At 41.5% G+C, this 14,177-nt stretch overlaps 1 pseudogene; it reads right to left on the minus strand.

Annotated features, from left to right (window-relative positions):
- LOC135881136 (lipase member M-like) overlaps positions 1-12,579 on the minus strand; it is a 49,930-nt pseudogene extending 37,351 nt beyond the window's left edge.
- Between the last annotated feature and the right edge of the window lie 1,598 nt (positions 12,580-14,177).

Raw genomic sequence — 14,177 nt, forward strand, 5'->3', positions numbered from 1 at the left:
TGGTGGCTTCCTTACAGTTTTGAGTCCTTTTTCTTTTCAACAAAAAGTTTTCATTAATAGAAAAAAATCTTTGTTTACAATAAAATTATTTATTAAGGCGAAGTATATGCAGACATATTTATGACTGACATTTGGTACCACAAAAAAATTTGTACTTGTGTGCAAAATTTCTTTGTTACAACAAAATAAAGCCAAAATTTAAAAAATCATATGTCATAAAACATATAACATAAAAAAATATCCCATTTATTATGTTTCAACATAAAATAAAATTGAAGTTTATTACGACAACATATCAGAAAAAAAGTTAAATACATGAAACAAACTACTGAACAGGTTTAAGGCAGATTATATACTTAATTCTATTAATAACTTTGAGGAATTTACATTACTTTTATCTTTAAAATACTTCTATATAGAAATCAGGAATACCTATATTTGAGTGTTAGTTAGTGACTACTAAAAAAAGTTTTAGTAGTTATGCTAGGTTTACAGCAATTAGCATTTTGTTTGACAACCATATTTTAACCAAGTTTAAAAGAGTTACACGTTCCTTTAACTTTTGAATTCCTAAAGGATTAAAATGACTAATTTTGCTAGACTTGCCCAATAGCAGAAATGACCAAAAAGGTGGATGGGCAATGGAAACCCATCCATCCTTAAACAGAATAATACCTAGAAAACTATTTGAGTTAATACCACTTTAACTGGATTGTACTTCAACCCTGATTGTTGAAATCAGTTTAATCGGGTGCCAAGGGTGTTTTTCTGGATGACTGTAGCAGGTTAAAGGTTGTTTATAAATCGGTGTTTTAGAAAATGATGATAATACACTTTATCTATAGAAAATTGGAAGGGAATTGTGAAAGCCCTGCCAGGGATAAGTTTAGACACTTCCACTGAGGTGGTGAGTCAAGATCTGTATAGTAACCATGACTACCTTTTTCTGACGTCAGATTTGCGTCAAGGCACTTATTTTAACCATAGCATTTTATTAAACAAAAACATATGTGCTATCCAGATTATTGCACCCAATGCAACATGTATGGTTACCTGCCCTATGGGAAGGCAGGGGCGGCAAGTTATATGGGCCCATGGTGCTTGGGCTCCAGCAAATGTTCGGGGCCAGGTCTCTCCCCCGGCCCCGCCTGCCGCCCCCACACACCTCCCCCAAGCATCACTGCCTACCCTGGGCAGCGGGTGGCTGCCTCCTGCAGTTCCGCGCTGTGTTCCCTCGCCAGCCACTGCCAGCTACAAGGGAGCGGCACCAGGGGCAGGTTGAGGCGGCTGCTGCACCTGCAGAGGGAGGAGGGGAGGCACATGGCAGCCCCCTCCCCCGGAAGGCGACTCTGAAGCGGGGGCGGGGCTTATCCTGGCTGGACCTCCTGAGCAGCAGCCTGTGGGGGGCCTCCCCTTCTCTCCCTCTCCACTGGAGTTCGCTGCTGCTGGAGGAGAGAGGGCTGGGGGGGAGTCCTCCTCCCTGGCTCCCTGCCCCAGCCCCGGGGCAGCCTGCCTGCTGCACCCCAAACTCCTCATCCCTGGCCCAGCCCCGTGCCTGCATCCCCTCCCACACCTCAACCCTCTGTCCCAGCCCAGAGCTCACACCCAGCATCCAAACCCCCTCCTGCACCCCAGCCCTGTCCCAGCCCAGAGCCTGAACCCCAAACCTCCTCCTGCACCCAAACTCCCTCCCAGAGCCTTAGGCAGGTGTGTGGGGGGGGCAGGACTTGGACCTGTTCTGGGCACCACCAAAAATTATACAAACCTGCTGCCCCTGTGGGCAGGTGGCATATGTGTGCATTCGGTGCCAGGAGCTTCTAGCCCTCAGAGACTGTGTACAGGCTTTGGAGACCAGAGTGGCTGAACTGGAGGAGTTAAGTGAGACAGAGAGATACATAGATGAGACTTTCTGGGACACAGTAGAATGGTCCCATCCCTGACAGCCTCTGTACTATTGAGGAGGATGAAAGTCTCAGGGAAGGAGAACATCCAACTGGAGCATAGGGAAATGATCCCATAGTTGGGACCCTCCTTCAAGATGATGTTGTGGCATCCTCTCGCATTGAGGATCTCTCTCCAGGGGAGAGAACTCCAGTTATTAGAAAGAGACTGGTATTAGTAATGGGCGATTTGACCATTCGAAACATAGATAGTGGGTTTGCGATGACCGGGAGAACCACATGATAATTTGCCTGCCTGGTGCGAAGATTGCAGATCTCTCGAGACATCTAGATTGGCTTCTCCCCAGCACTACACATAAGTCTGTGGTCATGGTACATGTAAGTACCAGTGACAAAGGATAGGAGAGAGGTCCTGGAGGCCAAATTTAGGCTGCTAGGTAGGAGATTGAAGTCCAGGACCTCCACGGTAGCATTCTCTGAACTGCTTCCAGTTCCACGTGCAAAGCCAGTTAGACCAGCAGAACTGCAGGGTTTCAATGCGTGGATGAGATGATGGTGTAGGAAGGAGGGGATTAGATTTATTAGGAATTGGGGAAACTTTTGGGAAAGGGGAAGCCTATACAGGAAGGATGGGCTCCAACTAAACCAAAATGGAACCAGATTGCTGGCACTTAAAATTAAAAAGGTCGTTGAGCAGTTTTTAAACTAAGGGCTTGGGAAAGCCGACAGGTGCGGAGGAGCACGTGGTTTGGACAGAGACATCCCTTAGGGGAGGATCTGTTAATGGAGATTCTCTATGTCTTAGTAAGGAAGAGAGGATGGAAGATGATAATATAGAGGTAGGATCTCATTAGAAACAGTCAAATGAAAAAAGTCCCATTTAATTACATCATATAATGGCAGACAGCTAAAAAGTGACAAGTTTTTCAAGTGCTTATATACCAATGCTACAAGTCTAAATAATAAGATGGGTGAACTAGTGTGCCTTGTATTAAATGAGGATATTGATATAATGGGCATCATAGAAACTTAGTGTAATGCAGATAATCAATTGGACACAGTAATACCAAGGTACAAAATATATAGAAAGGAGAGACAGGTTGTGCTGGTGGGGGAGTGGCACTATATGTGAAAGAAAGCGTAGAATCAAATGAAGTAAAAACCTTAAATGAACCAAACTGTACCATAGAATCTCTATGGATAGGAATTCCATGCTCTAATAAGAAGAATATAGCAGTAGGGATATATTACTGATCACCTGACCAGGATGGTGATAGTGACTGTGAAATGCACAGGGAGACTACAGAGGCTATTAAAATTTAAAAAAACCTCAATAATAATGGGGGATTTCAACTATCCCCATATTGACTGGGTACAAGTCACCTCAGGACAGGATGCAGAGAGAAAGTTTGACACCTTAAATGACTGCTTCTTGGAGCAGCTAGTCCTGGAACGCACAAGAGGAGAGGCAATTCTTGATTTAGTCCTAAGTGGAGCACAGGATCTGGTCCAAGAGGTGAATATAGCTGGATCACTTGGTAATAGTGACAATAATATAATGAAATTTAACATCCCTGTGGCGGAGAAAACACCACAGCAGCCCAACACTATAGCATTTAATTTCAGAAAGAGGGAACTACACAAAAAATGAGGAAGTTAGTGAAACAAAAATTAAAAGGTACAGGGCCAGAAGTGAAATCCCTGCAAGCTGCATGGAAACTTTTGAAAGACACCATAATAGAGGCTCAACTTAAATGTATACCCCAAATTGAAAAACATAGTAAGAGAACCAAAAAAGTGCCACCGTGGCTAAACAAAGTAAAAGAAGCAGTGAGAGGCAAAAAGGCATCATTTAAAAAGTGGAAGTTAAATCCTAGTGAGGAAAATAGAAAGGAGCATAAACTCTGGCAAATGAGGTGTAAAATATAATTAGGAAGGCCAAAAAAGAATTTGAAGAACAGCTAGCCAAAGACTCAAAAAGTAATAGCAAAAAAATGTTTAAGTTCAGGATTTGGTGATTTTCTCTTAAACAAATTTTTAACTAAAGTGTAAAAGGAAGAGTCAAGCCAAATTATGAAACACCATCCATTAGTGCCGTATATTTATTTTAAAAGAAGATATGGTTAAGCAGTTCTATAAATATATCAGAAACTCTACCTGGACCCAGTGGATTACATTTTTTACAGATGTATAGTCTGGAAAGCTTGCTACATATAAATCTGCCCAGCTCTGCAAGAAAAAAATATTGTTACACAGTACTCATTTTCTAAGTGAAGTAAATATGGACAAAATTCTACTTAAAGTTAACATTCTACTCAGTTAGACCTATCCATGCTCTAGGCACAAGACGTAATTTAAAATAGAAATTGTTTCCACAGTACATCAAATAAACTTTACAAGAAACACAGGGAAAAATGTGAAACTCTAAAAACCATACCCACTCCACACACAGCCCTGTTTCCATCCCCTTCCCACTAAGAAAAGCCTGAGAGAACAGTTGGGGCTTACCTCAACTCCAGAAACTAATGCCTGGAAATTAGGTTTTAATCAACTGCATGAATTTAGCTCTACAGAAGGCAAATGTAGCAGGAGCTAAGCCCAAATTTTGTAATGGGAATGTCATAACACAATTAGAATATTGGGAGTTCACTGGGTTTGGAACATACCTAAGTCAAGCTCTGAGTAAGCCAGAGAACAGTTATGGTTTCTGGAGGAAATTACATTACACTTGGTCACACTGCATGGCTTCCACTCAAGCAGAGACAAACTGACTTCTCACCTGTTCTGTCCCCCTCATTGCACAGCTTTGCTTTGCTTTCCATTTAGCTAACGCCTTCCTGAAGAAATCATAATTAAAAACTCCCTGAACTAACATGACAATTGATGCCAGGACTCTGTAGTCTCTGCTTGTGTGTTCTATCCTTTTGCTCTCCCTATTGTGTTTTCTTGCCTATTTAGATTGTCAATTTCCTTGTCTATTTAGAGGTCTTCCAGGCAGAGAGGGCCTACTGCCCTGTGTCTGTTCAGTAACTAGGACAGTGGGGCCTGATCTTGGCTGGTCCTAGAAACTATCATAATAAACATGATTCATAGTAAGAAGCAAAACTTGCACACAAATCCACGTGAATTTAAACCAGCACTACTACCAATCCTAGTCACCCAAATTATTTTGCAAACCCAGTGTGTTCAAAATTCTTCTCATTGACATAAAAATAGCACCTCTAAGAAAGAGATTAGCACTGACTTTTCAAACATTTGCAGAAAGATAAAAATGAAATATTTCTGAGATGAAGTTAAAAAAAAGTGCTTCAGAAGCAAGGACAGGAAACAGGTGAGCCATATTTAAAGGCCACAGTTAGTCCTAGACTCTATTGTGCACTGCCCAGGAAATTCACCTTCTATATGATGCTCACTGTGACAAAGAAGAGCTTCCTCAAATTCTACAACAGTCTAAAGACCTAGTTATCTTATTGCAGGGACTGTTTCTATGTTTCTACAGCACCCAACACTGTGGGACCAAAATCCCGACTGAGGGTTTGGGGCCCTAATGTATGCATTGCTGTTTATGATGATGATGATGGTGGTATGTTGCACAAACACTGTGAAACTCAGAAACTGGCTTATGCCAATCAATTAATTAGCATTGTTACTATACGTATCACATTTAAGTTTTTCTCATTAAATGCACCGAAAATTTAAAAAAGGGCTTGGCTGCAAAGTCGGTCTATTAGTGCAGTTCCGCACACCTTGGCAGTAAGCGATTTCAGTCTCGCACTTAACAGACAGAATTCTTTCTTGCCGAATACAATCTGAGAAAATATGAAGATGTTGTTCACCATGACTCTTAAATGTATTTTTATTATTGTTCTCTTATTACACCTTATGTGTAGGTAAGTGTCTCAGAAAGACTCAGGTAAAGAGTTAAATTCGCTGGAATGTTCACAACTTTTCCAAAGCCAAGAATCCGTGCACCTACAATTAGTGAATGACAGATGCACTTCAGTACTAGTAAAATGTCACAGACTCTCCTCTTTTGTTCACCTAAGGAGAGGGATCACCATTCTTGGCCGAGCTGTGACAATCTCTCAATTTTCTCCTACTTTTCCTTCACAAAACACATGCACCCCTTGGAAAGAGAGACCATAGGTGAACTCATGATTCCATAGAAGCCAATGGAATCCCAGGAATCCCATGAGGCACCACAGTGGCTCAGGCACAGGGAAAAGAACACCAAGCATCGTCTTGCTCGTGGATGATAATAAGGGCATGGAGGACCCAGAAGTACAACTCCCAGAAGGGACGTGAGTGGCTCAGATGGAGGCAGAGATTATGGACCTGAAATGAAGTATTTCATTTTGATTTTCATAAGAGAAAACATATGAAGGGGAGGGGGGAAGGATAGCTCAGTGGTTTGAGCATTGGCCTGCTAAACCCAGGGTTGTGAGTTCAATCCTTGAGGGGGCCACTTAGGGATCTGGGGCAAAAATCAGTACTTGGTCCTGCTAGTGAAGGCAGGGGGCTGGACTCGATGACCTTTCAAGGTCCCTTCCAGTTCTAGGAGATGGGATATCTCCATTAATTATTATTATTTATTATATCCAAAATGATCTTTCCTTGTAGAATATTTTTATTTCAATGTAAACCATTTTCAAATGGGAAAAGATAATATTAGATTTTTTTTTCAACCAGCTGTACTACAATGTCTTTGTCTTGGCTACAGTTTTAGATGGTATTAATTAAATTCATCTAGATAATTTGATCTAACATCACGCCTTTTAACGCTAGTCTAGATGAGAGCTCTCTGTTTAGACTCAATAAGTCACTTGGGGTCCAATCGATGAACTGTTCATTGAAGTCAGCCTACTCACATAAGTAAGGAGCTGTTGGATCTGAGAGCCAAAATTTATTTCTTTAATTCTTTAAAGTGAGGGTCATGAGATAGACCAACTTCTGAAAAAATATTTGCAAGTTGCTGTATAAATTGAAAGGAGAGCTCAGGAATTGCTGACTCTCAACACTTATTTTGGGGGGAGTATCTCTTCCTTCTTTCCTCAAACTTTCCTACTCCTCATCACTGACTCTTTGTGCAAAAATCGCAGTTTTTCAGGGTTTTGGATGTTTGTCAGGGAAAAGCTTTCAGGCTTGATATTTCCAGAAAAATCAAATTTCAGGCATGCAAAAACCAAATGGAATAATTTGGTGAAAATCTTTTTAATTTACACACACACACACACACACACACACACACACACACACACACACTTGTACGTGCACAAAAAACCCAGTTTCCTCTAACCCTAGTCTCAATACGTTTATCACACTATTGATGCATGGTAAACTGGTTTCCATACATAACGTTTTGCATTGCTGCATGGGAAATGTACATATAACACTCCTCTGTGCGTACAAGCCACACATCCTAAATTTCCATTTATAACTTTTTCATATAACTACATTTATTCATGAGAATAATGAAATATGGAGGATTCTACATACCCTTAATATTTTAGTAGGAAAAAATGCCAGTTGTGTCAGAGGGGCTTTGCTTTTGTTTAATGTGTATGCAGGAACCAAGGCAAAAAATATTTTGATTTTTTTGAGGCATGGCTGAAAATGCAATTAAAGCTGAGAAAGCAAAAGAGATTAATTACAGCAGTCTTAGAAACAAGTCACAACAAACAACAACCCAGTATAAACAGGCAGAGCTGCCTTTGTACAGATACTCTGTTTGATTAAGGTAGGATTACCATTCGTCCGGGTTTTCCCAGACATAACCTCTTTGTGATCCTCCACCCTCTGTCCGGGCAGAGTTTTCAAATAAGAGGAAATCTCTGGGATTTTTGCACAGCAGACCTTGCAGCTCCTAAAGAGCAGTCTCCACACCCCAAGTGATCCCTCCCCTGCATCCACAGTTGATTGTTCCCAGCCCTGGGGACGGGGAGAGGCCTGCAGGGAGGTGTTTAATGATGGGCTGGCTCTGTGTCCCAGGCCTGTGCCAGCTGCCCTGCCACTGTGACAAGAAGCTACACTGCACCCCACCTCATGAGTAAGGCTGCAGGTACCCCCTCCAGCACCCTCCAGCTATCCCCTCCCAGTGCACGCACACCCCTCCAGCACCCACCAGGTACCTCCTCAAGCACCCTGCAACTGTACCACCCCCACCAACTCCCCCTCTCTCACCCTCCCCCCATTCGGCAGTGTCCTCTTTTTGTGAAACTGAAATATGGTAACTCTAGATAAAGGTAAATGTTAAGTATACACTCAAACCTCAGTGTACACTTTGTTTATAAGAAATCAGAGCTGATGTAGAAAGAAAATTGAAGATCATTCAGGGTAAACACAAGGTAAGATCTGTGCCATTAGCTGGAACTACAGGTATCTGATAATAAATTAAGGGCAATCTTTGCTAACTATAGGGAATCTTTTCTCCATGTCTGCCTCAGAATATGCTGGACAAAAGCAATTTCCACAGTTTACATTTTGGAGGACTCTTGGATTTCTCTTCCACATCACCAAATTTTTTAAAATAAAATTAAAACAAAAATCCAGTTAATACTGTGTTCCCTCCCTGTTTATAAGGCCATTTCAGTTACAAGTAGTGGAAAGAAGGTTTGAGATAATATGAAGGTCCCAAGAACATACTCAGAATTTAACAACAAGAGGAGGAGGAGAACAGCCTTAACATGACAATCATTTGTGTATCCAGTTCCAGTACTGAGATCTATAATCTCAATTCCATCCATCTGCTTTTCTGCCCACTCAGCTCCCTACTCAAAATTTTGGTCTCCCCTCTATCTCCTTCCCAAGATTATGCACAGTTGGGAATTGCTCTCTCATTCATGCACATCTGAATGGAAGTAGAGAGCAGCGATGCACTCATTTTGACCAGTCTCTTGTTATAAATGTATGTGAATAATATTCACAGTGAAATTACAGTCCCAATCAAACCTTAACTATGAAATAGGAACAAAAAGACAAAACACATTTAATTGTCTTCTTCTGAATGTACCTATGGTACAGTCTTGAGAATACCCAATGTAATACAGGTTCTGTTGTCCAGTTTTCTGCAGAATGAAGTCTATCAATGCTGGAAGGTCATACATAGCCATTTCATGAAAACTGCAACACAAAGAGAAAGTTGCTTGCATAACTGAGTTGTAATTCCTGCTCCTATGTAGCATTTAAAAGCAATTATTGAACCACACATCTGTCCATTAATAAAAATAAAGTAGTTTTGGATGTGAATTGTTTCCAAAAGCAAAAACTTATTCTCATGCTAAGAAAAAGAACTTTGAAGACGGTGTGTAACAGTGCTTACGTGGGGACGGCTGCCATAATAATATATCAGTATATTTTCAGTATTTTCCATACCATTCATTATGCATCCTAACATTCTGACTGCCTTTTTTTTTTTTTTTTTTTTTTTTTTAAATAGTGCTGAAAATTGAGCAGAGGTTTTATCTGAGCCGCCCACTATGACATACAGCTCTGTTTACGACTTAGAACTCAGCAATGTGTCAGCACAATTCACATTATTCCTTCTTATCTGCATTAGCTAGCGTTCGTCATTCTCTATGCAGTTTCCTCGCCTATCATGCAGATGCAGTGCAGTGAGACAGTGGTATATCAGATTGGGCACCAGTTTGGGAGTCAGAACATCTGGATTCTATTCCCAGCTTGGCCAATGACCTGCTGCGTGACGTTATGCAAGTTAATTGACACCATTGTACTTGGTTTGCTCACCACTCTGTCTACCTTATATATTAGGTACTTAAGTCTTCTAGTTACTGACTGTCTCTTACTATTAGAACTGGCTGAAAATTTTCCAACAGAACAGTTTTTCATTGGAAAATTTGCCAAAAAAGATGTTCCAAGGGAATTTGACAAATTGTCAATTAGAAATATCCACTGTGGAACATTTATAAATTATAATATAATATGAAATACAAAAGTTGGCAGCCCGAGCCCTGCCCCCTGTCAGCGGGGGAGCCGGCAGCCCAAACCCCAGCGCTCCACGCGGGGCTGGCAGCCCAAGCCCCAGGGAGAGCAGGGCCGGGCAGTTGAGGCTGGCAGCCCAAGCCCCAGGAAGAGCGGGGCTGGGCAGTTGGGGCCGGCAGCCCGAGCCCCGGTGGTCAGCGGGACCTGCAGCACAAGCTCAGTGGAGCTCAGTTGAACGGGGCAGTCAATGGGGTCCAGCAGCAGGAGCCCCACGGAGTGCGGAGCCGGCAGCCCAGACCCTGGTGCAGGGCCAGTAGCCTGAGCCCTGTGGTGGGCAGGGTGGCAGCTGAGACCCCCAGGCCCGCAAGTGGCAACTCAGACCCCTGTCCTTGTCAGATAGGAGAAGTTGGTATGGAGGGCAGAGTGAGCAGGAGCCGCGCTGTACGGGGGGGGATGGTCCAAGCTAATTTGTCCCTCGCAGGACATCCTCATAGGGAGAGACCTCGTGGTGGAAGAAAAGCATAAGTCTGAGTAGTGCTCCGCTCAGACTGTACATCCCAGCAACAGCAATGTGCACAGAATAATTTTGGACCCTTCTTGGTTTACATCGTAAGTTTGGGAATTACTCCTACATTGAGCTGATCATTAGGGCTCAGTCCTGGGGTCTGGACACAGAAATTCCTGCAGTAAATGCCTCTTCTTAGATTTGGCCATTTCCATCGTTAAAATAATTTACCTTGAAACAACTGTTGTTTCCCAGAGTATTTGACTTGCTGAGAAACAAGAACGTACAGTTCATAATCAAGCTCAACCAACACGCACTTCTTTGCCACTGTGTTCTCCATCATCTGTCCCTCACAGGAAAAAGTTCCAATTCCCAGAGGATATGGGAGAGACCACAACTGCTTACCAAGAGCTCTTCAGTGAGCATTTCTTCTCAGGAATAAACCATTTCCCCAATATGATGAAGAGGAAAGTTTTACATCACATCAAGGGACTGATTCATTCTCCACTGGAGAAGGGGGTGAGAATGCAACCTCCCTGAACCAACGGGACTGGCTATTAATGCATTTAATTTAACCTTGAAAAGGCAGGGTTTCACCATAGAAAAGCTTTTTTAATTGGTAACTGGGGTCCCTGGGAGCCCCACCAGAGCAGGCTGCCACTGAGATGAGAAGAACTAGCACAATCCCAGAAAGCCCTGGCTATACCCTCTTCCTGCCATAGCACCTTCTAGGCAGATCTTCCACCAGTATCTCTCAAGGCCAAAACAAGACCCAAGGACTTCGTAGTCTCTCTGAAAGGAGCCATACCTGTGTCCCTAGGATTTCCTTTGCCATGAGAATTCTGTTCATGCTAAGGTAATAGCGATCAGCTCTCAGCACTTCATACTCCTCACTCGGGTATCCTTTGTACAGGATCTTCTCACTCTGCAGAATGAAAACAAAAGTTTTGCCTAAATTTGTTTATTTATGTCCTTTTAATCCATTATCTCATGCAGGGAGGAGGGGAATCAACAAATCTGTTTTATTTTGGTTTCATTTCCATAAGCTCCTGCACTTTCCTGATTTATTCAAGAGATGTCAAGCAAGGCCTGAATGCTGCAAGAGTTAGCCTTCTGGGGGGAGGGATAGCTCAGTGGTTTGAGCATTGGCTTGCTAAACCCAGGGTTGTGAGTTCAATCCTTGAGGGGGCCACTTAGGGATCTGGGGCAAAATCAAAATTGGTCCTGCTAGTGAAGGCAGGGGGCTGGACTCAATGACCTTTCAGGGTCCCTTCCAGTTCTAGGAGATGGGATATCTCCATTAAATTTAATTCTGCCATCACTTATCCATATATTAAATTCAGTCAGGAAGTGTTAGTGAGAATAAACATTCAGACATGTATTGGTGGAAGCAGCTTTTAGTGGAATTCTAAGGTCAAGAATAAGAAATGTGAACTATAAATTGAAAATAAGGAAATATTTAACTTTTGAGTCTAATCAAAAGAGGGAATAAGTTTGCTGAGTGGAAATAAGTCTGGGATACTTTTGAAGTATCAGAGGGGTAGCCGTGTTAGTCTGGATCTGTAAAAAGCAACAGAGAGTCCTGTGGCACTTTTAAGACTAACAGATGTATTGGAGCATAAGCTTTTGTGGGTGAATGCAACAAAAAAGCTTCAAAAACAGACTCCAAAGAGAGACTGCTGAACTTGAATTAATATGCAAATTAGATACTAGTAATTTAGGTTTGAACAGAGACTGGGAATGGTTGGGTCATTACATTAATTGAATCTATTTCCCCATGTTAAGTATCCTCACGCCTTATTTGGGCCACCTAGATTATCACTTCAAAAGTTTTTTTTCTCCTGCTGACGATAGCTCATCTCAACTGATTGGCCTCTTACAGTTGGTATGGCTACTTCTATCTTTTCATGTTCTCTGTATGTATAAATATCTTCTTGTCGTATGTTCCATTCTATGCATCCGATGAAGTGGGCTGTAGCCCATGAAAGCTTATGCTCAAATTAATGTGTTAGTCTCTAAGGTGCCACAAGTACTCCTATTCTTTTTGCGGATACAGACTAACACGGCTGCTACTCTGAAATAAATAACAGTGAACACATTCCATTATTTCCAAACTTTCTCCAATAAGAAACTTACAATATTCATAAATGCCTCAGGATTCCCATGTCCTCTTCTTATGAGTTCTGAATCTGCAGTTGCTTGTGTCAGATATGTCACCAGAATGAATAGCCACATCTTGGCCCTGTACAAAATAATTTATCCATCAATAGTTTTAGTAGGAACGCATTCATAAAAATACACAAGACAAAATATAGAAAATATAGAATGAAGAGATTAAAGAATATAGAGTTAAGTTAAAAGTAGGGCTGTCGATTAATCGCACTCACATGATTAACTCAAAAAAATTAATTGCGATTAAAAAAATTAATTGTGATTAATCGCACTGTTAAACAATAGAATACCAATTGAAATTTATTAAATATTTTTGGAGGTTTTCTACATTTTCAAATATATCGATTTCAATTACAACATAGAATTCAAAGTGTACAGGGCTCACTTTATATTATTTTTATTACAAATATTTGCACTGTAAAAATCATAAACAAAATCATAGAATGATAGAATATCAGGCTTGGAAGGGACCAACTTTCCAACCCCCTGCCCAAAGCAGGACCAATCCCCAACTAAATCATCTCAGCCAGGGCTTTGTCAAACCTGACCTTAAAAACCTCTAAGGAAGGAGATTCCACCCCCCCCCCCCCCCACCCACCCCCAGGTAACCCATTCCAGTGCTTCACCACCCCCCTAGTGAAAAAGTTTTTTCCTAATATCCAACCTAAACCTCCCCCACTGCAACTTGAGACCATTACTCCTTGTTCTGTCATCTGCTACCAATGAGAACAGTCTAGATCATCCTCTTTAGAACCCCCTTTCAGGTAGTTGAAAGCAGCTATCAAATCCCCCCTCATTCTTCTCTTCTGCAAATGAAACAATCCCAGTTCCCACAGCCTCTCCTCATAAGTCATGTGCTCCAGCCCCTAATCATTTTTGTTGCCCTCTGCTGTACTCTCCAATTTTTCCACCGAGCCCCAGGAACCTAGGTAAGCTCCTTCGGGGTTACACTAAAAAGAAAAGAAAAAAAATCAAAAATCATCTGAAGCTTTCTGAGAAAAACGATTGAAGTTGCTCCCAATATTATACATGGGCTGATAGCGCTGCCTGTAGCTCAAGTTCTTCAATACTTTCCATTTAAACACTGTACTTTCAGTGGAGTATGGCTTTGCCAAACTGTCTTCAATTAAATTTACCATGCCACACATCTGCCTCGTGCTGAATTATTTTGGGAAGTATCATCTAAAAGTGTCCAGCTATTTTTGAGAATGAGATTAATGAAAAATATATTGTTTTATCCATATTCCATTTTTCTTGTGGAACAAATAAAGTAAAGGTGTAATTAAAGACTGTATTATAATGCATACATGTTTGGGAGCTGAATTAAGGTTGCACTGTCAACCAGAAGTCTGGCATTTACAAATGTTGAATGCTTGGCTTGGCAACCTTATTTTTCTTATGTAGTTATTTGGAGGTAACATTTAATGTACTCAGAGACTGTCGTTCTAATCAGGTTTAGATGTGTGGCTTCAGCTAAAAAAGCTGTAAAATAAAAGCTGTGGCGAGAAAAAATCTGCAGTAGTTCATTTGTGATGGACAAGATGCCGAGAGAATTGTGAAGTGAGCTTTATATGAAGATGCATTTTAAGTCCTAATGGAACACTTCCTTTGCTTGAAGTGTACACATCTTTAAAAACTTTATTCATTCTACCTGCTGAGGT

Source organism: Emys orbicularis, chromosome 7 (assembly GCF_028017835.1).
Source record: "Emys orbicularis isolate rEmyOrb1 chromosome 7, rEmyOrb1.hap1, whole genome shotgun sequence".
NCBI lineage: Eukaryota > Metazoa > Chordata > Testudines > Emydidae > Emys > Emys orbicularis.